The sequence below is a fragment of the Myodes glareolus genome, chromosome 12, assembly GCF_982192425.1.
Source record: "Myodes glareolus chromosome 12, mMyoGla1.1, whole genome shotgun sequence".
Lineage (NCBI taxonomy): Eukaryota > Metazoa > Chordata > Mammalia > Rodentia > Cricetidae > Myodes > Myodes glareolus.
In genome coordinates this window covers 37,494,618-37,519,539 of record NC_142037.1, presented here as the reverse complement: position 1 = coordinate 37,519,539, position 24,922 = coordinate 37,494,618, and the positions used below count along the sequence as shown (strand labels likewise).

At 45.4% G+C, this 24,922-nt stretch overlaps 1 non-coding gene across 1 annotated transcript; it reads right to left on the bottom strand.

The window, feature by feature from the left end:
- Positions 1–24,198: 24,198 nt before the first annotated feature.
- Positions 24,199–24,354, bottom strand: LOC125392492 (U1 spliceosomal RNA). The gene has a single exon (XR_007229551.1). It is a non-coding gene; the product is annotated as a U1 spliceosomal RNA (small nuclear RNA).
- Between the last annotated feature and the right edge of the window lie 568 nt (positions 24,355–24,922).

Here is a 24,922-nt window from a genome sequence, read left to right as displayed (position 1 = left end):
AGGGAAACACTTTTGCTACATAAATGGCAACAAACCGTGAAAAAGTAACAGATGGGGTGGGGTAAGGGAAGGGTGGAGAGGGAGCAAGGCAGGGAAGGAGGGAGAAGGGAATGAGGGATGGAGAGAGAGAAACAGAGAGAGAAAGAGACAGAAACAGAGACAGAGACAGAGAATCTGCCAGTGTTCACAATGCAGATCCTGCCAAAAGGATTTTCTCGCGCTTTTTTGGAGGGGGAAAAACACACCACCACCAGACCACCAGCTGGGTCCAGCGCATTATCAATGTGTTACTCCCAAAGAAAACTGCGGTTTGGAAGCTTGCACGTGAGCTGTAGCTCTACAATCAACAGTTCTCCTGTGAGTGTGTGCAGAAATGTGTCGGCCAGGTCTCTTCCATCCTCCGGCGGGTGGAGTGTGCGCAGCCCCAGTGAGCCGTGTCCAGAAGGGATGATTTATGAGGAGCGTTTTAGCTCCGTGTGATGTTACGTCTGTCTCATTTTCCTCTCCTGAAGTGAACAATCAAGCTAGACTTTTCTCAGGCAGGGGGTGACTGAGTGGTAGTGGGAGGCGTCATTAATCTCTGGGTTCTGCAGGAACGCCAATTTGATCATTGTGCGATCGCAAGCTCTCTTAGTGCCTTGTTGCTTGTTAGCTTGGATGTGTGCCCTCTGGAAACAGCACGCTGGGAAGCCTGGTTCACGTGCCAGACGTGAGTGGAGGGGGAGTGGCCGGGAGTGGGGAGGGGTGGCTCCTGATCTCTTCAGAAGCTACCTGAGGCTAAGCTCTGGGTGGAGCAAACAGCTAGCTGCTAAGGGTCACCCTGGTAAAACTAGAAACTCAGTTCAGTTTGCCTTGACTTCTCTTGCTTTTAGTCTCCAAGATACTAAAACAGAGATTTACATATGAGTGAGTGAGTGTGTGTGTGTGTGTGTGTGTGTGTGTGTGTGTGTGTGTGTGTGAGAGAGAGAGAGAGAGAGAGAGAGAGAGAGAGAGAGAGAGTTCTGTTTGCCGGACAGCTGAGATATGCCCTCTGAACTCTCTGTCAGGAAGAGCATTTATCTTGAGGCGCTAACATGCTTTTCACTTTGTGAAACACTTTTTTTAAAATATGATTTGTTTTTCATTTTTGCTGATTCTCCATTCTCCCAGCAACCTCGAGAGGTCATTCAGTAAAACAAGGATAATAGTAATAATTTCTGAGTGTGTGTGGTAAATTTTGTTATAATTATGAACAAAATTTCTTCTTTTCATAGAAACAGAGTAATAGAATAGAGTGGGGATGCTCACTATATAGTGGGTGTGTGGCACCCTAAATCTCTCTTTGTCTCCAATGAGGACACAGCTAGGATTAAATAACTCATGAGATCTCTCATCCAGAAGAGGCAGCAGGGTAGAGCGTGGATTCTACATCCAGTTTACCCCGAGGTCAAAGGCACTAGAACAAAACAAGAGTTGTCAAGATTTTCCCCACCAGCTTCCCACCGAGGGATCATGTAACTTAGTACTCCTTTGTCTTTAGAGAATCCAGTTTCATTTTCTGGTGCTGGTTAGCATATCCACAACCTTGCATAGGTTAGGCATGTGTTCTACCACTGGGCTATGGCTTCAACTCTTTTTCTGGCTATTGGAGATAAGGTCTACTGTGCAGCTTGGGCTGGCCTTGAGCTTCCCGAGTAGCCCAAACTGACCTTGAACTTGCAGCCCTCTTGCCTTAGCCTGAATCACACCTGTTTTGAAACAATTTTTAGGAAAATGTACCAGCTCTTCCAGCAAACGCCATGTCGCCAAGGTGTTAGTGTAGACCCATTCCTCAGACAGCGTGGAGGGTTACCCCAGAACCAGCTCCATATTGATCTTGTCATTGGTAATTGATGACAACCATGTATTAACCACATGCACACAAATTGATTTTCAGAGGTGCGATAATTAGATTTAATGCCTGCCGTGCCATGTATTTATGCGTTTAATTATCAGCTTCATTATGAATTTTAATGAAGCTATGGGGTATTCACGTCTCATTAGGAATGTGATTTTTTTTTATTATTCATTTACAGATAGTTTTGATTCTCTCTGGCCTTGGAGCTGATTTTCACAGGTAAAGACTGTAACATGTCCTGGATGCTATTTCTGTTTTCTTCCCCTTATTTCCATGTGGCCGTGTGTGATGCCTGGAAAAAGAGATATGGGGTCTCCTCTCAAGGTCTCGTCCAGCCTGGATGTCTAACAGAAGGCGTAAGGGAAAGGAGCCGTCCTAGCAGGAAATGCCTATGTGATGCAGGGTTTCTCACCTGCGGTATTAGAGAGAACAAGTGGGGGGAGGTGCAACAGATGAGCGCTGCTTCTAGAGGCGAGGGAGCAAGATGAGGGACCTGTCGATCGTTTCCCCAGCCTCGCCCACTTTAAACATGAACTCTGCCTCAGCAGGGCCGGAATCCGCATGCTCTGTTGTGAGTTGGCCTGTTATTACCGGGACAGCGCTTGGGCCCCAGCCGGGATTACTGCGGCAGCGTTCACTCGCAATTTGGAGTCTGGGCCACAGGGAAATTGCAGACAATTTGGATGAAAATGGTTGGAAAATTGCAGTGTTTAGGCCTCTCCCACCAGCCCCTTCAGGTTTTTTTTTTTTCTTACTTTCTTTCTTATTTCTTTTTCTTTCCCTTCACTCCCTCCTCCCGCCCCCGAAATTACTTTAGAAGCAGGGAACAACAGGCTAGACTTGCTGGATGTTCTTCCCCCGGTCTATGATGTAGTTTATAAACAAACATGTAAATGGATACAGAATTTAACCACCCTCAGACAAAGTGGCTGAAGACCGGAGAAGGGAAACCAGTCAGGCTCCCTGGGAGATGGAGGAGTCACTGGAGTGCTGGGGAATATTTGTCCTGGTTAATTGAATTTCTGATTGGAGAGATGAGTTTACCGGGAGACCTTTACTCTCTTGCAGATTGTTCGAAAATGAACCCACTTACCTAGCTCCACGGTTAATTAATTATTTAAAATTTTCAAACCCTGCTTAATTCCAAGCAAGAATGTGAGGAAACGGCCTTATTAATAGCAGATTAATGACATCTTTTCATTGGTCATTGAGATTCATGGTCACGGTGCTCGAAGTATTTATCATTGTTCTGCACAATAAATGGGAAGGCGTTACACGGAGGATGCAAATTGTACAGATTGTCAGTTATAATAGACATTAGCTGTTTCCATCTGCGGGCCCACTCACTATGTGTCTCTTCTACAGTGTCCACTTGATTTTTGGTCTTTATTTAAGAGCTGTCACAATAGGCAGTGCATTCTATTTTGGGACAGAGCTAATTATTATAAGTTTCTCCCACGGTATCAGGCTAAAGTCTATTTCCCCCGCAGTCATTAGTTCTAATTTGTGAATCGCTGAGGGAACTGAGAGGGGATGCTTCACTGGGGTGGGCACAGAGCAGGATGCCATGCTTGATGTCTGACTTGTGTTGAGCAGAGTCTTGGTGATAGAACAGGTTGGGGTGAGGTGAGTAAAGCCTTGGATCTGTGCTGCTTGGGTGCTGAAGCTTGGAGATACAAGCTGGCAGACAGACTGGTGACTGGGGTCAGCGTAAGCTTAGTTTTGCATCGGGAGTGTGTGTTACATCGTTTCGTCACTGTGACAAATGCCTAAGAAAAAACAAGTTAAAGAAAGATTTATTTTGCCTCATGGCAAAGTAAAAATGTTAGGATAGCAGCAGGTGGCTAAGTTACACTGCTCAGTTCTTGGTGGTCAGGAAGGAGGATGGGGGATAGCTCAGGAACATGATAACCCCCTCCCCCACAATCAGGCCACACCTTCTATTTCCTACTATATTCCAACAATGCGATCATACCATGACTCTCTTGAGGGAATTAGTCATTGATTAGGTCAGAGACCCAGTGCATGACCCATTTGCCTCCCAATGACTGGATCCACCACCCGAGGACCAAGCCTTCAATATAAAAGCCTTCCAGGGAAGCGTTTCATATCTAAGCCATAGTGGAGAAGCAATGAGCTTGACCACGTCAGGGAGGACCACAGGCGAAGCCCACAGAGAACGAGACTGGAAGGTGGCTGTGAAGAAGGTGGCCATGAAAGACAGAAAGAAAGCCGGGAGAATTTAGTGCACTGCCAAGAATGCTTTGAGAAGGAAGGAAAGGGTCTGGAGACATAGCTCAGTCAGTTAAACACTTGCCTCAGACCATGAAGACCCTAGAGCAGGTGTGGCGGTACACGTTATGCAATCCTAGCCAAGGGGAGGTGGAGACAGGAGGATCTCTGGGGCCTGTTGGCAAGCCTTGTCTTCCTTGGCTAGTTTTAGGCCAATGAAGGAGTTTGTCTAAATAAATAAATAGACAAATAAATTGATAATAAAGACTGGGCAGCTGCTGAAGAAGCCACTTCAAAGGTTACCCACAGGCCTCCACAGGCACATGTGTATGTGCACTTGTACACACACACACATGTACGTCTGCACGTGTGTGTGTTTGTGTCTGTGTCTGTGTCAGTGTGCTTGTTGAGTCAAATCTCCCTGGAAGACAATTATTTGCTTTAAGAAGTATTTTTTTTCTTTTTTCTATGTGTATATATGGTCTGTGTATGTGTGTGTGTGTGTGCACATTTGTATGTGGGAATGTGGGATGTGCTCAAACACCTATGCATACAAGTTCACTTCCACCCCCTCCACTATACATCCACAGACAAATGAAGGAAGCTAAAGCGAGGGCTAGGACTGGTGGTTTCTACCTGTAACCCTAGCAATTCAGAGGCTGAGACAAAAGAATTGCCAAGAGTCTAAAGACAGCCTGGTAATATAACAAGTCCCAGCCAGCCTGTGTTAATAAAACAACCTAACAAACAAGAAACACATGATGACATAGCTCAGGGATGAAGCACTTGTCTAGCATGTGCGTGGCTCTGGGTTCAATCCGCAGCCCTGCCAGCAAGTAAACAAACACAAAACACACAGAGGGAGTGGCCACCAATAGACTAAGAGATCTAGCCTGCTCTCTATGCCACGGGCAGACCCCAGGAGTCTATGGACTGTCTTCTTTGTCATTGTTGAAATTGCCCTGGTTGAACTAGAAATGATCATTGGTCCCTCCACATTTCCAGAATGAAGTCAGAGGGCAGCAGGTGTCATTTCTCTCCTTTGATCATTTAGGTTCACTGGGTCTCAGAGGATCCCAGGTGACAGCATGGTAAATTCTCACCTTCTTCCTAAATCCCCAAAGGTGGAGCCTCTGTGCCAGACCAGATGGATGGATAGAGCTGCACTACTTCCCCATGTGGACTCTGACCACCAACCAACCGACCCTTTATAGGCAGGACACCCTTATAGGAACAAAAGCTGAAAGCCACTAAGCCTTGAATAAGGGACCTGTGCGAAAGATGGGCATTTTCATTTCCAGAGCGGGTTCCTGGTTATGATGGCCTCCATGTTTCCTTATAATTATCGTGTTCTTATATCTCTGACTTCTCTGTCTCTGTCCCTGTCTCTCTTTTCTCTTCTCCCCTCCCAGCCTGTCCTCTCCTCTCCCTCCCCCACCCACATCAGAGTGTACTTTAATACAGTAAAGTGGTGAAAACATCACCTATATCTCTGTGAAAGGCTCCAAAGCAAGGAGTTTTCCTGGCAGGGTCAGAAGTCTCAGCAGAATCGGTTCTTCTGTGAGGCCATGCATGCCCACTGAAATGTATCCAACCCCTCTCCCCCAGCGCCATCTGCTTCCTGACACTACCTAGCAGGTCCAGGCAAGTGCAGACAAAGGGTGGGTTGGGGGTCAAGAGGTCAGTAGAATGCAAAGTTAATTTTCTTACAATTGGTAGCCTAGATTTTTGCAAAAATGACAAACTGCGTGTAACAAGGCAGGGAGGGTTTAAGTCAGAGCAGAAGGGCTGCGCCCTGGCCCCAGACCTCCGAGAAGGAGGCAGAGAAAGCAGGTGGCCTGAGCAGCAGAGCGGCTTCCCAGTGTGGTGCTAACTCCAATCTCAGCCCTGCATGGGTTTCAGTGGAACAAATACTTCTTGTCTGTGTGTTGCAGAGCCTTGGAAATAGCTCGAGGCCTTGTTTCCACTGAAGCAAAGCAGGCACAGGGGCTGGAGTCTCTTTCAAGTATGGCATTTCATCTGTTGGGAGGAGCATCTTCTTAGATTGTCGAAGCCTGGAGGGTTTCCACTCTTCTGTACAGTTCAGAGAACACAGAGCCCAGTGGGCCACTGACACTTATCAGTAGCCTGGCGTGCTAAAGTGCCCTCCCTAAAACTACAAGTGGCAAGGTGCCTATAAAAACCACAGCTTTAAGACACGCGGGGCAGTGTGGTTAGGGAGGCCATGCAGACCCTGGCAGGTTGGTCGTAACCCAGTCATCACAGAGGCAGCATTCTGGGATAAGAAGGATTGATGTGCTAGAAGGTGAAGTTACCCAGATGGTTACAATCCACATTGTGGAAGGAATTTCTTGGAGTGTCTATGGGTAGGAGCTGGCGAGTGGGGTCAGAAGAGGTGTCTCATTCCTGAAGAATCTTCCCACGTCACCTGTAGGGTGGAAGGCGTGTCTGTGGCTGGTCCCAGCTCCTGAAATTCCATGCTGGGCAAACTTAGAAGAGTTAGTATTTATTACAACAGTCTCATACATATATATTAATGTGCTCCGCTCATATTTAGATGACATTCTGCCCCAAGTTACATAGCTAGAGGCAGAACAGAAATTCCCAGACTGGTTTTCCTCCACGTGGCTGGAGGTTACCATTTTATCTTGGTTATAAACATCTTCAGAGCAGGCTGTGCTGCAGGCTGGTTTTGTTGTTTTTATTCCCAGCTCAAATTGTCCAGCGCACACCAACTTCGGAGTCCTGTGCACAGAAGGGGCCTGACAAGATCTGTATGCTACTGCTGAGCACCAGGGTACAGGGGGCATGGTGGGGCAGAAAGAGGTAGATGCATATATACACAGAGAAAGAGAGAGAGTAAGACACAAAAAGAGAGAGACATCAAAGCTCAAGGAGGTAATTTAGGTGTGTGTGTGTGTGTGTGTGTGTGTGTGTGTGTGTGTGTATGTGGTGGTGGTACAGCAGCTTTGGAATACAAGGGATTAATCCCAGCATGGTCTCCTGTGATTTGGCCAGTGGAGACCTCTATCCCTCACTCCCAGCAAAGCAAAGGCTTAGATTCCAGAATGATGAGAAAGCCCAGTGAAGCAGGCTGTTCCCGCTGCTCTGGCTGGTGTGCTGATGGACAGCTCCACCCCGGGGACTCTGAGCAAGGTGCTGGATTTGATTGGCTTGGGGCTGTGAGTGCAGGGGGTGGGCGTACCCTTCAGGGAGGCTAGATGCAGCTTGCCTAAGCTCCTGTCTGCTTCCCTCTGTAAAAGGAAACAAGGACAATAGGGACCAGGGAAAGAGGAACCCGCACAGGCTGGCAATTTCCAGAGCTTTTGAGTGGAGAACATGACTTCATGCACCAAGAATTGTCAGTTTGTATTCTGTCACTACCAAAGCCAATTATCACTCAAAATGGGGACTGTAGCCCCCTAAGTCGGATGTCCAAGCAGAATGTAGCCTGTTTTTTTGGAGAGCAGATTTCCCCAGTTTAGACATAGTCTTCCCTGAGTCCCCAGCCTAGCCCAGGGAGACTCCTGCAGATTCTGAAGGAATAAGATGTCTGCGTTTCCCTCCTTCACCTCTTGGATGTGGCTAAAAGCAGCTGCATCTCCGTGCTGTTTCTGTGGGAGACTCACTGGATGGATGTCTTAATAAAACCAGGGTTGGAGCAGGGCCAGAGGAGGTGGGTTGGGCTCAGGGGGGCAGTCAGTCAGCCGTGGGGCTGCACCAGGTTCCTCTGCTCAGGATGGAAGAGTGGGAGGAAGGTTAGCAGGAAGAGAGAGAGAGAGAGAGAGAGAGAGAGAGAGAGAGAGAGAGAGACAGCAAATGTGTGTGTCTGCACACACTTACCTGTTATGTTAGTATGTTTGTGTTTGTGTACATTCACCTATGTGAATGTGTGTGCACATGTGTGTATACTCACTTATGTGTGTGTGCCTGTGTGCACTCCCTTGTTTGAATGTGTTAGCATGTGTACACCTGTGTGCACCAACTGTGTGTTAGTGTATGCATGCCTGTGTGTACCCCCTCACTTGCATGTGTCAGTGTGTATGTACCCATGTACATTCATCTCTTTACGCATGTCAGAATGTGTGCGTTAGTGTGTATGTACCTGTGTACATTTGCCTGTGTGCTAGCATGTATGTAGGCTTATGTGCACTCATCTGTGTGTTTGTGTGTCCTCAGTTGTGTGTATTGTTAATGTTTGTGTACCTGTATACACTCAACTCCTTGTGTGTATGTATGTGCACACATTCACTTGTTTGTGTTAGTTTGTGTGTGTACTGATGTACACTCATCTTGTGTGTGTTAGTGTGTGTGTGTGTGTGTGTGTGTGTATGATGGTCCAGTGTAAGTAGGGCAAGCACACTAAAAAATAGTGCAATGTGAATGTGGGGACCAAGCATGAAAATGAAGTGGAATTGAGGGTTGCCCGTGGGCTGGATCAAGTGGACAATGGAGAAGAGACCTGGTGGGGCTGCCAGAACAGAACAGCTGTTGGGAAACCTCTGGCTTTCACAGACTGTGGCTTCTGCTTGTAGAATCATAGGCTAAAACCTCACAACCAATCCTGGGCCATCGGCTGACACCTCTGCCTTGCGCTGCCTTCCCTCTCTCCTCAGGGCTGGCTCAGTCCTGCTTTCACTGTTGCTGCTGCCTGCTTTGTTCCCTCTTCTTCTGGAGTAGAGTGTGATCTCAACCTCCTCCAGCTAGAGATGCTTCTTAGGGATGGAGTCCTTCCTCATCTCTTTGCTTCTCTGAGCAGGGATGCTGTCAGGCTCTTGGATGCCGAGCAAGGCTGAGACATGTAGCCTTGAGACATGTAGAAATTCAGCCATGGTTTGTACATCCGAAAGATGGGTTTAACAGGGGATAATGTTGTGGAGAGGATGAGATCACATAAGAATCTACGTTTATTTTTCAACCAAGCCTTTGTGGGGGAGAAATTACCACATAGTGATTTCCTCAGACAGGACCCAAGGTGTGGCCTGAGTTCAGTCGTACCCAACACATCGTCCAGTTCTCTGCAGACCCCTGTACCTGCACCTTGCCTCCTCTCCCTTCCAGCACCAATTCCAGCGGAAGTCCCGCCTTTCAGGTGCAGACACTAGCTACAATTCAGACAGAAGCCCACATGAAAGCTTTGAAGGGGGAATCAACTGTTTATCAAATTAACAGAATGCTGGAAACCTGGCTAACACAGAGGAATCAGATGCAAATTAATGAACAGCCAACGGCGGCCCTGCCATCGAGATTTACATAAAAATGCTTTGTCAAACTTAGGTAAACAAAAGCAGAACCGGGCAGGAGCCAGACTCATTACACCTGCAGTCCTCCTGAGCCTCGGCAGCAGGGATTATAGCCTCCATGATTCCCTGCTTTGTAAGAGGTAGGTTTGGTTTTGTGTTTTTATTCTTTCCCTGCTCTCTCTCTCTCTCTCTCTCTCTCTCTCTCTCTCTCTCTCTCTCTCTCCCTCTCCTCAGGATTCAGCATTCTTTGCATTATCGGCTGCCAAACCCACCTGGAGGCAAACCAAGGCAGAGCCACAGATCAGCCAGTTGAGCAAGATGCGCTTTCTCTTCCACCTCCCCTGTCGGGGTCTCGTGGGTCCCTTTTAGAAAACACAGGCAAAACCGGAGATGCAGAGTTTCCTGTGAGGGTCCCTCCCCACTGCTGCCCCCTGTCTCGAGGAAGAAACAAGAAGCTGGCTGTATCTATAAAACTCTGATGGATGGTTTTAATCCTTTCTAATTACAGCTAATTGGAGCTGTCAATCCTTTAAAACCCCGAAACCGATGCAGGGAGGTCAGGCAATTCAAATTTATCCAGCTGAACAGAGGGTGGATAATTAGATGCATCTTGAGGAAGGAAGCTCCACTTCCTGTGAGGAAGGCACTTCAGAAGGGAGAAGGATGGAGCTTGGCCTCCTCAGCCTTCCTGAGTCCCTGAGAAGCCAAGGGGGCAGGTGGCAGTATGAATGGGGTGGCTTTGAGCTCCTTTCCGTATATCTTCATAGTATGTCCACGTAGCCCTGGGCTCTGCAAGAGGCTGGGCACTGACTGTGAGTGAACTTCACTTTTTTTTAGAGAGATAAATACAGCCAAAGAGCTAACAGTGGTTCCCAAACACCTCACAGTTCTGAATGAGGCTTACTTTTGCAGTTCCTCTATTGTCCCGTTTTGGTGAGAACGAACAGAGAGATAACGCATCTTTTTGGAAGTATTCATTTCAATGACTTAAAACCATAACAATCAGCCAGCTAGGAAATCTGTAGACAGAAAGTCAAGTGCCTCGGCCTGGTCCCACCTCCCTGTGGTCTGTATCAAAGAGCCATGGGAGGCATTATAGTGAAGCTCAGTCAAGCAAGAGTTAAAAGTAGATGGAACCCCAAGAAAACCCAGATGCATTGTGTGTGGCTCTCAGAAGTCACAATGTGTAGTGGATGTGAAATGGGTGGGGAAACTCCAGCTCCTTCTGGAAAGGTTAATGAGAGCTCAAGGTGACCAGACCAGTGGGCCAAGCCAGTGTGCCCAAATGCACACAAAACAGGAAAAAAAAAATCTGTATGAGAGGTGAGAAAACTTCAAAGGACTTGCCAGGCTTCACGTGTTCTTTGCCAATGCCTGGCTTATGACTCATCTGTATGAAAAGCCCCATGAAGCTCTGGGAAAGAATACAAATACGCCGATACCCTTTTAGTGTATCACAGAATAAGGTTCTATGATAACACACGCACACACACACACACACACACACACACACACTGTTGTGGTCTGAATGTGCCATGTCCCCTACGAGCTCATGTGTTTGAACACTTGGTCCCCCAGCTGGTGTTTCTGTTTGGGAAGGTTACATTTACAAGGAGGAGACTCAGTGGAAGAATTAGGTCACCGAGGCCTTGAAGATAGCTTGATCTCTTTTTTTTTTCTCATTTAAAGTGTATTGGTGTTTTATCTGCATGCATATTTGTGTATCATATGTGTACAGTGCCCAAGGAGGCCGGAAGAGGGTGTCAGATCCTTTAGAACTGGAGGGACAAATGGTTGTTTACCACCGTGTGGGTGCTGGTAACAAAACCCATATCTTCTGCAAGAACAGTAATTGCTCCTAACCACTGATCCTTCTCTCCCACCGCTGGTCTCATCTCTCTCTGCTTCCTGACTGCAGACACAAAGTAATCAGTCGCCTCATGATCTCGCCACCACTGAGCTTCCTGCCACCATGACATTTTGTTGCCATGGTGGATTGTATCCTTTCAAACTGTGACCCCAGATAAACCCTCCTCCTTTCAATTGCTTCTTGTCAAGCACAGCAATAACAAAATTACAGCCACTAATACCCACAAAAGTCAGTATCTCCATTTTGTCATGGAAGAAAGGAAACCCTAGTAAAAAGAAATAACAATCTTTCTAAGGACCATGGCCTGGATGGGATTGATTGAAAGCAGCTGAGACAGGAATAGACAAGGCACATGGTACAGAAATCCCGGGTTGTGAATGAAGCGGGACAGAGCAGGGCTCCGAACCCCACCAGGTATCAGTGCTGCTCTAGTTTGCATAATGAAATACCAACACAGGACGGTGCAGGTGAAAACTTGGTTTCCAGATGGTGGTGATGTTTGGGTAGATTCTGAAACTTTCACGAAGGGGGTGTAGCTAGAGGAAGGGGTTAGTTAGCTGGGAGGTAGCCTTTGAAGGTTGAGGATGCTTCTAGGCAGAACCCTCTACAGGAGAGATGGGAACGAGCCTTAAGAACTAGCTGCCAATCACCAGGCTTTCCCTGCCAGGTGAACTGTATCCTTTGAATTATGGGGTAAAATAAGTGAGCTTTCCTCCCTTAACCCACATCTTGTCAGGTGCGTGGGAAATTAACTAATCCAAGCTGGGAGGCATTTGCACAGTGTGGCTATAAAGGCTTTTGGGGTCTGACTTTTTCCCCTCTTCCCAGCTCTGCAACTTCACAGCCGCTGTGCATTCCCTGCCTTTGTATCTCACCTGTGATGGCAAACGGGAAGATTTGCCTGATTTGATAACTTCAGTCCCCTTTGGGAAATGGTCTCTGAGCCCCTCCCCCTGCTGTGGACTGGGGTGTCATTGTAAAGCCCCAAAGTGTAATAGCAACTCTGGGTGGGTGCAGCATAGAGCTCAGGGCTGCTCTGGGGGGTAGCCAGTCTCTGCTTGTTGTATTAGAACTTCAGCCTCTTCCAGGTTCAATGGGACCTAAGAAGCCTCAGGGAGCTCAGAACTGAGACGGTGCCAAGGGGAAGCTAATCATTGGCTTTTCCCTGCTATCCACTGAGAACAGAGTCAAAGGGACTGTAGGCCACTGGAGAGCCCTCTCGGGAGTCTGGCTAACTGCCAGCAGCAGCAGTAGCAGCAGCAGGCCTCTTTCAGCAGCTGATCCCCAAACACCAAGCTTCCCCTGTTTGAGACAAAGGTGATGCCACCACCTGAAGCTGCCACTCAGAAGCAGCTCTGAGAGATCAAAGAGGAGGCCTGAGGAGAGGCTTCAGGGCTTGTTAGAGTCAGCCTCCTACAAGCCAGGGAAGCCAAGGGGGCAGGGAAGCATGAAGTCTGCAGAAGCCTGCTCCCTGCCATTAGTATGCACATGAGAGATGGCTATGCACCTCTAATAGGAGCCATGCAAAGGCCCAGTTCTGGGGGAAAGACCAGGTAGCCTTCAAGCCAGCTGAGGTAGGTTCAAATAAAGCATTGTCCTGAAAGGGAACAGCAGTGCAGGTAAACACGTCAGGAGCGATTTCACAGCGTTCCTGTGGAGAGGGCACATTTTCATCACTTTTCCATAAAAGTCTGAGGCACCTGTATCTTCTTTCCCCGCTAAACAGCTCGCGTCTGAGGGTCCTGCTCTTCTGCCTGTTGAGTTTACAATCAGAGCCTCACAGTCTCTTCTGGATCACATGCTGTCTTGCATTCTTACAGTTTCTCTTGCCCATGTGAGCAAGGTTTTACCTCCTGAGGACCTGTGAGGGGATACTGACACGGTACCTGGATACACGAGTCCACATTTTCCAAAGCCTTTTCTACCCATTGCATTCATCGTCTGTCAAACCCTTCTTGCCAGAGCAGGGGAAGACATATGGACACAGTGAAGGACTTGATTGTGTCTACCCTGCTATCTGCCACTGGCACGGAAGCCACACAACAAGCTGACTGGATGTCACATCCTGCTTGTCATTAGTCTTCTTGCGTGTTTCCTACGTGAAGAGGGTTCAAGCAGCTAATAAATAGTTCCTTCTGCTTTAAACCATTCAAAGCCCCATGTGACTAATTAAAGATGGCTGCACACTTTTAACAGGCCCTTCAAAAGGGCAGAGGGTCTAAGTGCCATCTCTGAACCTGGGCCAGATGCTGTGGTTTGTTTTGACCAACAGAACAAGGTTGAATTGATACTGTAACATACAAGACCAAGTCAAGAAAGGCCAGGAACACAATCTCAGGGCTGGAGCCTTCAGGTGAAGTCTCATTACTTTGAGGCTGCTGAGATGCAAAGACTAAGATTAGCATTTCATTCAAGGTAGCATTCCATGTGCAGCCCAGTCCCCAGCTTTCCCAGTCACAGGCAGAAGTGGGTGAAAATAGCTTTTTTGTGCTGTGTGTGTGTGTGTGTGTGTGTGTGTGTGTGTGCGTGCACACGTGTGCACATGTGCTGTCACTGAAGGAACTCATCCAGTGTCTTACTCTATCATTCACTTCTGGGACACAGGGTCTCTCATGGAAACCAGAGCTCAGTTTCACCTAGACTCAGCAAGCTCTAGCCTCCCTCCCTCCTGTTTCTGCCCCTCACAGTTACCGGCTCCTACATGGTCATGTCTGAGTGTTTGCATGGGTAGTGCTGGAGCTCTGAACCCTGGTCCTCAGGCTTGTTCCCCAAATGCTCTCACCCACTAATACTGAATATCAGTAGTCTTAATCCACAGCACGCAGGGTAAAAGGGTCCAGGTGAATCCTATGTGGACGCCTGACCCACGCAGGAGGTCCTCACTAGTTAACAAATTGCTTGGCGTAATTTGTTGTATATAAACTACAGAAATCCTGAGGTCTCCTCTGAACCTGCTGAAAAAGCGCATATCAACGTGTGAGCCACAGTGGTTCCCAGTGGCTCACATTTCTCTTAGCCCATTGTCGACAGTTCAGCATCATTTCGGCTTCCTTTGTCTCTTGCTAGTATTAAGCGAAATTGTGTGGACATTCTGAATTCTCACAGAAAATTAGGTTCCATTCAGAAGTATTACGAGTCATGCAACTGGATGTGGGATGTCCACATAAATTATACTTTGTTGAGCACCTCCTTGTCCCCAAGTCCCTATTTTTCTAATACCTCGTATTATCCAGGGTTCAATTCAGAGGTTTTACTCACCATGAAATCTTTCCTCGCTTCCTCTGGAGAGAGCTGCCTTCTTTTTTTGAACCAGTGCTAGCCTGATCCTACTTTTCTGGCTGATTATATTGTGGCTCTCTGAGTTTTGTAGAGTAATATTTTTATTAATTGAGAATTCATTCATACATTCACACAATAAATTTTGATTATATTCTTCCCTACCTATCTCTATAACTCTTCCTGAATCCACCCCCAGAACCCCAATCCCTTCAACTTCATATCCTTTTTTTAAAAAAAAATTAAATAAATGAATCTCAGAGCCCAATTTTTGCTATCTGCATATGCATAAGTGTGGGGCTGTCCACTGGCGCACAGTGGACCAATCAGGACTTACACCCTGGAGAAAACTGGCTTTCCTTCCCCCATCAGTCACCAGTGTCAATGGCTTCTCAGCGATGAGTGGGGACATAAGAGCCACTTCCGTGGTGGAATGTTTCTGGCTCCCTCTCAAGTCACTTCTGTCCAGGAAACCACAGTTGTCTTGAGTTGTTGAGTGCGTCCATCCTGTCACATGGAGAAGATATTTACTGTGGAATAACCCTTCTGTACACTGTGAATATATGTTGCTTTCATTGGTTGACAATGAAAGCTGCTTCGGCCTATAGCAAGGCAGAATATAATGAGGCTGGAAAGCCAAACAAAATGCAGGGAGAAAGAAGGGTGGAGTCGAGGCCAGGCCAGCCAGCCACTGGAGGAACAAGATGTGTTAGAGCACCAGGTAGAGCCATGAGACACGTGGCAAAAAGTAGATTAATAAAAATGGATTAGTTTAGAAGTAAAAGCTAGTGAGTAATAAGCCTGAGCTGTTTGACCAAGCATTTTCATAATTAATGTTAAGCCTCTGAGGGATTATTTAAAGGCGGCTGTGGGACAGGGCGAGACAGAGAAACCTTTGTTTACAGATATTGTTTCATAGTAGGTCTCTGTCCTCTTTGCTCTTACAATCGTTCTTCCCCCTCCTTGCTATGATATTCTCTTTGAGCCTTGTGGGGAGAGGTTGATGTGGATATCCTATTTATGGCTGAGGACCCCACAGACACCTATCATCTGCGCTTTTACTAGTACTTGTAAGTCTCTGGCCTCCATCTTTGGAGGCCCCGCCCCTGTGCCTGCCAAACCTTGACCCCCTCCCTGGAGGAGGGTCAAGGCAGCCCGCCAAAACCTTGACCACTTCCCTAGTCTATTTAAAATGCTCCCCCGAGAGTCCCTTCGTGGTCTTCCCTCTTTTCCCCAAGTGGTCACGTTGGTGGCTTTCCGGTTCCCCTCAGGGGCTACCCGAGAGCGCAGGAATCCCATTAAAACCAAGATATCCTTTAATTCGGCTTCTTGTGATTTGGTTTGATTTGGGATTTTTGGTGTTGGCAGAGAACTCACTTTATGAAATATTCCTAACAGTACTGTTTCTGCATTAACCACCTTCACCAGCTTATCTGAGAGATTTACTACTCTACCGGAGGGGACAAGCATGCGGCTCTTTTTAAACCTGTGCCTACTATGGTATTGAAGGTGCTTACAACCTAGTAAATCATTTTATTTGCTCTGTTGGGCATTGACTTCCTGCTTGGAGAGATCCTTTTGTGGACCCATGTACTTTATTTCCCCTCTGGACGTGTGTGGGCATAGCCTGCCTTGTGTCACATCTTAAAGTGTCCATCAAAGGGAACCAAGCCACAACTGGTACCCTTAACACCCCTGTACTGTCATAACATTGGAAACTGTTGCAGGTGGCTTAACTGTGTGGTAGAGGAAGTTTGCCTGACGTACACAATGTTGGTGTAATGGTTTGTATTAATTGCCCGTTTGACAGAATCTAGAACTCCTGGGAGATGGACCTCTGGGCCTGACTGTGGGGAGATTTTCCTGATTGCATTAACTGAGGCGGAGACATTGGCCCGCTGTGGAGGTCATCATCACTCCTTGACATGGGACTAGGGAACTGAGCAGAGGCAGGCCTTCAATACTCTCTTTCTCGACTGTGACTGCTGTCATGAGCTCCTGAAACTGTGGTCTCCCTGGAATGATAGCCAATAGATAACCTGGAACGGTGAGCCCACATCAACGCCCTCTCCTTTAAGCTGTTTTCTCTGGGTATTTTGTCACAGAAACAAGAAAAGAAACTAAGACACTAGTGACACTAAGACACTGGAGGTATCTTGTCCTGCCTGGTATTGAAGCCACTTTTAAAGTAACTACTTAGAGGCTTAATATTAATTACATACTGTTTGGCCTACTAGCTCAGGCTTATTATTAACTAGCTTTTACAACCTAAATTAACCCATTTCTATTAGTTTGTATTCTACCGTGAGGCTCATGGCTTGCTACCTCCCATCTTGCTTCTCTGGCGGCTGCTTGCATCTCCCAGACTCTGCCTTCTTTCTCCATGCACTCAGTTTGGCTTTCCCCTTTAGCTATCTTCTGCCCTGCTGTTGGTTAAAGCAGCTTTATCTGTCAACCAAAAAAAGTAACACATATCCGCAGCATGTAGAAGGGCATCCCACATCAGACAAATAAGCATTTATTATGGTGACACCTGAGAGTTCAGGGTTTACAAGCCACTTCAGTGTAGTCTAATGAATCCTGACTAGCACAGCAACAATGTTGATGACACACATTGCTTCACGCTAAAGAGCTGAATTATGATTGAAGTGTATTTGTTGCTGTAGCAAAGGACCTGGGTTCAGCTCTCATTCCCCACATGGTGGCTCACAACTTTCTACAACTCCAATTCCAAGGACTCCACCATCCTCCTTTGGCTTCTGTGGGCACCAGCTATGCCAGTGGTGCACAGGCATACACTCACAGATACGCATTAAATAAAATAAAAAATAAATCTTTAAAAATAGCTCATAGGTTTTCTGTCAAGTATTTTTATCTGCTTAATACCTTGAAATACGTCCCATGATTCTACATACCAGATAGTATTAGTGAAATTCTCATCTCAGTGTTAAGAAAATTTATACTTAGGAAAAGTAGAATAGTTGTTTCTGAACACTGAGTCTACAGTGATGACCCACTGACTTCATAGGCTAAATTCCCAGTGACTTAGAAGGATATCACTGTCCAGAGCAGAAATGCAAAATGAAGATTTTTTTAAACTAAAACTAAAATAAATACAAATAAGCCCAAATTATATGCTGAAGAAACTTAAGTTTATTTTGTTAAAATGGATTGAGTCCATCCTTCTTGAGTCATCTTGGGAATATGGAAACTATTATGTTCAGATGGCAAGATGATGCAAGCCCAAAGCATTCATTAAGCTTAAGCTGATGGCCCAGAAGTTGCTGAAGCAAGAGGTAGATTTCTCCTCTGGAATCGAGGCCCCAGAGTCATGGATCAAAACTAGTACATTCGGAGGCTGTCTTATCTGAATGTCTGTCTCCCTTTCACATTTACACGATGAAATCTTAAAACATAAGGTGATGGTGCTTGGAAGAAAAGCCTTTGGGGACAATGAGGCCATGGTGACAAAGTCCACATGGATAGCATTATTGCCCTTATAAAGGAGACTAAGAAAAGAGCTCTTCACCCTTTCCACAGTGTGAAGCCACAGCCAGAAGGCTCTGACTAAAAAATAGACCCTCCCTTCAGCAGACACAGAAACATCAACTGTGATCATAAGCTTTCAGTCTCCAGAGAGATGATCAATTGTGGAGGCCCCAAAATGTGAGCCTGTTTCCCTGTTGACCAAAGGTCAGAGAGTTGGAACTTCCCTCTAATTCTTTCATGGTTATTGTGCTTCTATCTCAAACAAAGGTCCAACCTAGGTGTTGGTCACAGAGTTCTGCTCTCTCAAGGTTATTGTCAACAGGTGTGTCTAATAGCCAGACTTTAGATGGTTCCTACCTCAAACAAGAGTCTAAGGATCCAACTTAGTTCCAATTCCCTTTATGGAGGTAACCTATAGGGAGTGGTTTACCTATAGACTGTTTTGGTCTTGGGTGTAAGCATGACTTGTTTTGTTCTAGCAACAGAATGTTTAACTGTGTAAGCAGCCCCACGACCTCCAATTGGTCTGTTCACTTCCTTGTATCACGTTAATGCAATCTTTTCTCTTACTCCTACCTTTTGGGGTCAGGGATATTCTGGGCAATTGGAAATAAATGTGGGCAATTTTCAGTACGCACTGGAATTCCCTCCAGATACTCCCCTATACGTGTCTTCGTTTTATTATTTTCATTCATGTGTTTATATTCTTTATATTTCTAATCCCTGTGCCTTTACTCTGGCAAGAGGTATTTTTGTCATGACTGGTCCCTGACAAGCAATCACCTTCTGCGGTTCACAAGGCACACAGTAAGTGATAAATTCTCCCCAAGGGCATGAACAGATTACAGCAGAGGAGGATTGTGATGTCTGACGTTTTCATCTGAATTTAAACCTGGTCTTTTCCTTCTCTGTGTCACAGATTCCTGTAATTCTTACATCCTAATGAAGGGTTCTGGGTCTGAAGACATTAGTTTAGCAGTTGTATTTGAAGGAAGTGAACTTGGAATGAGGTTTCTGCCCTGCCAGGAGACACTCATTTGAAGTTCGCTCTGCTGATGGAGCCCGGCAAGGATTTCCTTGAGTCTTGCTGGCAGCCCCAGCCAAGTGTGTCCTGGTGAGGGCTGCGGTACATGGTTTATGGTAGCAATTACTGAACCTGCTTCTTAAGAATCCGTGGTACCTCCGGTTATGGGCAAAGTTGGGGAGGTCAACAATAATAAGTGTTTGCATTTTCAGGGTCCTGGGAGTCCATAAAGAGCACCGGAGTATATTATTTCACTCCTACTCTGCCTTCTTGGCCTTCTTCTCTGATTTAGAACATTCTCAACAGAGTATAAAATTAAACACAGGACACCAGCTCTACTAACACAGAATTCTAGCGCAGTGGAATGAAAGAGGGGAATAAACACTTGAAGATAGAATGGGGTGCAAACCAGAGCCTCACCAATCTTTCTGCAGTAGATTTGGATTTTACAGCTACAGATTTATATATTAAAAAAATGTATGGAAGTTTCAACCACTGAAACTGTGAAAAAATGCACAGAAAATTTGCAAGTCCAATACAGAACAATTAATTAGGGTAGAAGCGCTTAAGGGGAAGTTGCTGACTTTATGCTCTGTCACTTCTAAATTCTTCAGTTATATTTCACACGGATATACTATTTGTTATTTTAAATAGATATATTTATTTTTATTTGGGGCATGAATAGTTTTCCTGTATGTATATGTATGAACCACGTGCATGCCTGGAGTCCACGAAGGTCAGAAGAAGGCATTGGAGACCCTGGAACTGGGGCTTATGGGTGGTTGTGAGTTTCCATGTGGGTGACTGGAACTGAACCTGGGTCCTCTGCAAGAGTAACAAGTGCTTTTAGCCACTCAGCCATCCCTTAGCCCCAAAGACATTATTTGTAACAACCACAATACCAGAGAGCTGGCATGCTGGCATGAGGAACCTAGTTACTGTAGTCTTCAGACACACTGAAGGTTTTTCGCAGCTTCCCAGTTGTCCCCTCCAATAAGATGGTCCAGTTCAGGTGTCAGGGTTGTGTTTACAATTGTTCCTTTAGTCTCTCTCTACCTAAATAGGTTCTTCATCTTTCATGATTTTCCATGAAAATTGCAGTCAGGCTAACTCGTGGCACATTCCTAACCTGCAGTTTGTCTGAAGTTTCTTCATATTTAGATTTGGGGCCATTGCAAAGAAGCTTAGGTCTTCTTTACATGTCCCATGTTTTTGATTTATTCCCTTTTGGATAATTACTCAGTTATCACTGTTTGGTGGCATTTCACAGATGTCTTCCTGGTAGAGTTACATTTTCTCACATTGTACTTAAGGAACATTTGGGGAGAACTGCTTTAAAAAAGAACTTGGTGCTCAGTTCTTTGCTGAATTCACTCTTTATTCATCTATGGATTTCTACTAGTATAGAATTGTGATTTTTTTCTTTTGTTCAGTAGGTGATACACAGTGTTTGTTGTTGCTATGATAAAACAGTATGAGTGATGGTAACTTATGAAAGAGTTTGCTTCCGTCTACAGTTTCAGAGGGAGAGTCCACAATGGCGGGAGAGACACAGCAGTTAGAACAGAGAGAAAACTGGAAGTGGTGCTAAGCTATAAAGCCCCAAAGCCTTCCCAATGATGGATTTCCTTCAGCAAGGTCCAAAAGTTCCCTAGCCTCCCCAAATAATGCTGCCAAGTAAGGACCAAGTGGTTACACACACAAACCCATGAGGGCATTTTTCATTCAAACTGCCAGAACCATCTTCATCATTTGTGTCTGATGCACAGTTTAGATGCACAAATCATTTCCAGTTAGTGGAATACCTTCAAGCTGGCTCATGCCCTGGTTCCTTATGCAGTGCCGTCATCACTTTGTGAGTGTCTTCTCTCTTTGTGGTCCAGCTGTATACTACAAACTTGCTTTGTGTTCTCTCACCTTACTCTCGCATTCAGTCCTTCTTCAGGGAGTCAGAGTTTATTTTAGTGAAAAGCGGTATTTGGAAGTCAAGAAATGAACGTTAGGATTGCACATTGTCTCGTGGATGTCAATGACTCCAAAATCTCTCAGAGACAGAGATAATCTCTCTCTCTCTCTCTCTCTCTCTCTCTCTCTCTCTCTCTCACACACACACACACACACACTCCTACACCATTGTCTGTATATGTGAATATACTAAAGGCTGAAATTCACACTGATAGCTAAACTTCAAGTCAATACCATGTGTTACAATTTCTTCCTTCCTTCCTTCCTTCCTTCCTTCCTTCCTTCCTTCCTTCCTTCCCTTTTTCCTTCCTTCCTTCCTTCCTTCCTTCCTTCCTTCCTTCCTTCCTTCCTTCCTTCATGTATATTATGTATATAGGTCATAGAGTATTCATCCCTTATTTTGGTGATCATAGTGGATGCACAGAACATGTGTGATGTGTGTGCACACACAAACATGCAGGTGAACTGACCACTGTGTGTATGTAGAGATCAGAGATGGTCTTCACCTGTCTTCCAGGATTGCTTGCTCTCTACTTTATTGTTTGAGACGAGGTTTCTTGCTGACCTCGTGCTTGTCGTTTTGGCTAGACCAGCTGGCCAGTGACCTGAAGGGATTCAGCTGTGTCCCACCCTCCCACCCTGCAGCTCAGGTGTTTGTGTCGCTATACTCAGCCTTGGCATGAGTGCAGGAGATCCAAACTCAAGTCCTAATGTTCCCGCAGCAAGTGCTTGGCCCACTGAGACATCTCACTAGTCCTATATTCTTCATTGGTGGTTTGGTTTGGCACCTTGTAGTTGTACATATTGTGAGGTATTTCATGACACATATGTAATATGAAGTGTTCGGAGTTTGGGGTAACTAGCACTTTGAACACATCATTTCTTTGTGTTGAGAATACCCTAAATCTTCACCTCTAGCTGCTTTGAAATATCCAAGTATTTGCTGTCAACTATATTTACCCAATTATCTTCAAAACATCTGATCTAACTGCATTTCAATGAATCATGACACCTCATGATCTACTCTGCCTCTTTCTTTTTTACATCATTTTAAATAACTTATTTGTAACTTATTTAATAACTTTTTGCAGTTTATTTCTTGTTCTAGTGAGGAACTTGGCTTCTACTGCTCGTAATAAACTTGTTTATCTCTTCATTGTTCTTGTGCATGATCACATCCCATCCTCACAACTGTTCCTCCAACCACATCTTGTGATTCTCTCTCTCTCTGTCTCTCCCCAAATATGTGTAATCCTAGTCCAGTGTCTCATATTACTGAGACATGACTCTCCAGAGGTGCTCTGCCAGCAGACTCAAGCTCAACACCTTGCTGGCCCCAACGTGTGGACTACCTGAGACTCCTTAGGATCTACTCATCATGTGGATTCCTTCTGTTTTCTGCTTGGCTTAGGACTTATCCTGGGTCATCATCTTATATGAATTTTGTTCTCAATATTCTCAAACTTATGAGTTCTGTACCGGGAATTTCTTTCTCTTTGTTTTATTCTGTTATCAAATTAAAGTGTTTAAGACAAAAGGTGACTGGGCTGGCTGAGGGTTAATGTTTACCTGGATTTCTATGCTTCTCTCTTGGGCTCCAGAGTAGGGATAAAGAACTTGACTGCAAGAACTTTCTGGTATATGTGCTGACAGAATGAGCCAGAGCAAGGGAGAGATCTCCTCCATATGGCCTCTGACCTTTTCCTTGGTTTGATTCTGATTTTCTCCATTACAAGGAAAAGGATCCAAGATGTTTATGGATTATTACTATTGTTCCTATGCAGCATCCAAGTGAAGTCTGCTTTCACTTCAGATAATCCTCACTTTAAACCAACCACCAGGCACTGCTGTTACATCTTTGCAGATGTGTAAATTATAAGAACATTTACCCACCATATTCAAGTCCACTATGGGATGTTCAGAATTAGAACTTGACATTTCATATAAATTTTTTTATGTCTTGTGTGACAGAGGAGACAGAGCATATCTTACAGACACTGTCTTAAGGTGGCACTTTAGAAATGCTCAAATGATGTTTTGATGATAATGAGATCAGTGTGAAGAAAACACAAAGTGCGCAGCCTGGAGGAGATGGAGTCTTGTGAGACTTCTAACTCAGGTCTTTTCGATGAGAGAACATCCTTTACTTTTATTTTTTATTTTTGGTTTTGTGAGACTGGATTTCTTTGTCTCTTTGGAGCCTGACCTGGAACTCGCTCTGTAAACCAGGCGGGCCTCAGACTCACAGAGATCCACCTGCCTCTGCCTTCTGAGTGCTGGGATTAAAGGCGTGTGCCACCACCACCCGGCTCCCTTTACTTTTTATTCATGAGATGCAAAGACATTTATTTATTCCTGGGAGGAAACTGTCTGTGTTCCAAAACTCAGAAGAATTCTCTTAGATTTTCAGGATGTTAGCATTTTACCACAAACAAGGCTGCCCAGTCTATAGGACAGTCACTAGGTACCTGATCTCTAGTCACATGCCAGTTATTTAGCCGTCATTATGACATCGGGAACATTCTTTTCCCTTGGTCATAGGTGAGAACTTAAGGCAGAGAGTTAGACTAATATACTACGTTCTAGAACAAGAAAAAAAAGGAGTAAGGATAAAAATCTGTTGAACTAGACAGACCGTTGGTTCTACTGATTCGCAGACTCCTCAATGACCAGTAATATCATTTATAGCTGAATACAATTTTTCATGAAGCTGTTGTCATTAAGCCAATAGATACTCGATCACTTCTCAAAGCATAGACATTTCCCATGTTCATGCTCCATCGTCACGGTGTACTGGGTACTTGTTCTTTCCCTTACCCCCCCACCCCCGCAGCTATTTTTGAGACAAGCATGCCAACATTCATTCGGAGACTGTGAGATGAAATACCCAGATATGGGGATGTACCGAACGCCACCTGACAGGTGTAATAGTGGGAGGCTTGACTTGAACGAGCTAATAATCCACAGAGAGATGACGAAGTGAACTAGCCTTGGAATGGTCTGTAAAAATGACTGCGACAAAGGTAAGTAAAATGAGTTATAGGAACAAAAGGAAGGACGTAAAAATGTCCTTTGGATGCCCAGCAAATTTCTATGAGTTTGAGACCAGCCTGGTCTACATAGTGAATTCCAAGATAGCCAGGGCTACATAATGAGACTCTTTTTCTTTTCTTTTATTTCTCCCTTCCTTATTTTTTTCCTTCCTTCCTTTCTATATATTTTAATGGGAACAGTATGAATTCCATCCCCCACTACCACAAATCAGGCAGTGAAATTTCTCATGTTTAGGGAAATTGCATGGGGTACATCCAGAGTGTAATGGTCTTGCCCCAGGAAAACCAACCTTGTGATCCTGGTATTCCCTCTGCCCTGTAAACATGACCCTATCTTTGAAAAAAAAATAGTGCCCAAGAAGGGTATCAGAGGTCAGTGTCTTGGCAGAACCTCAGTTGTGTTGCACATGGTTCAGCTGAGTGAGCTTTCCTGATACTTAGGGAGGCCTGAGCAAGGCTGCAAAGACAAAGGGAGATGCCGAGGCCTTAGTCCTAGCTGTCATGGTAAGCTCCTTACACCCTAGAGTTCAGCAGTCAGGGAAGAGAAATGGTTTTCCCAGAACTGAGTAGGAGTGCCTGCCTGTGATGGGGATCTGGGAGCAGACAAGAACACTCCAATTATTTTTTTACTTCTAGCCTCTCGCCTCCCACTGGATCCTTCCATAAGTAAAACTCAAATGAAAGGCAGCTGTCAAAGGACCTATGTAGACAGATCATCCTATAGGAGTCAGCCACTAGAACACAATTCAGAGCAGAAGGTTGGAAAACAGACGTGTAGGCTTGGGGGCAGCTGAAGAATAGCTCGCTTATCATGGACAGCTTCCTGGAAGAAGTATATTTGTATTGCCACTAGACTGAAACTACATTGCTGAGGAATAATCCTTCTGTACACTG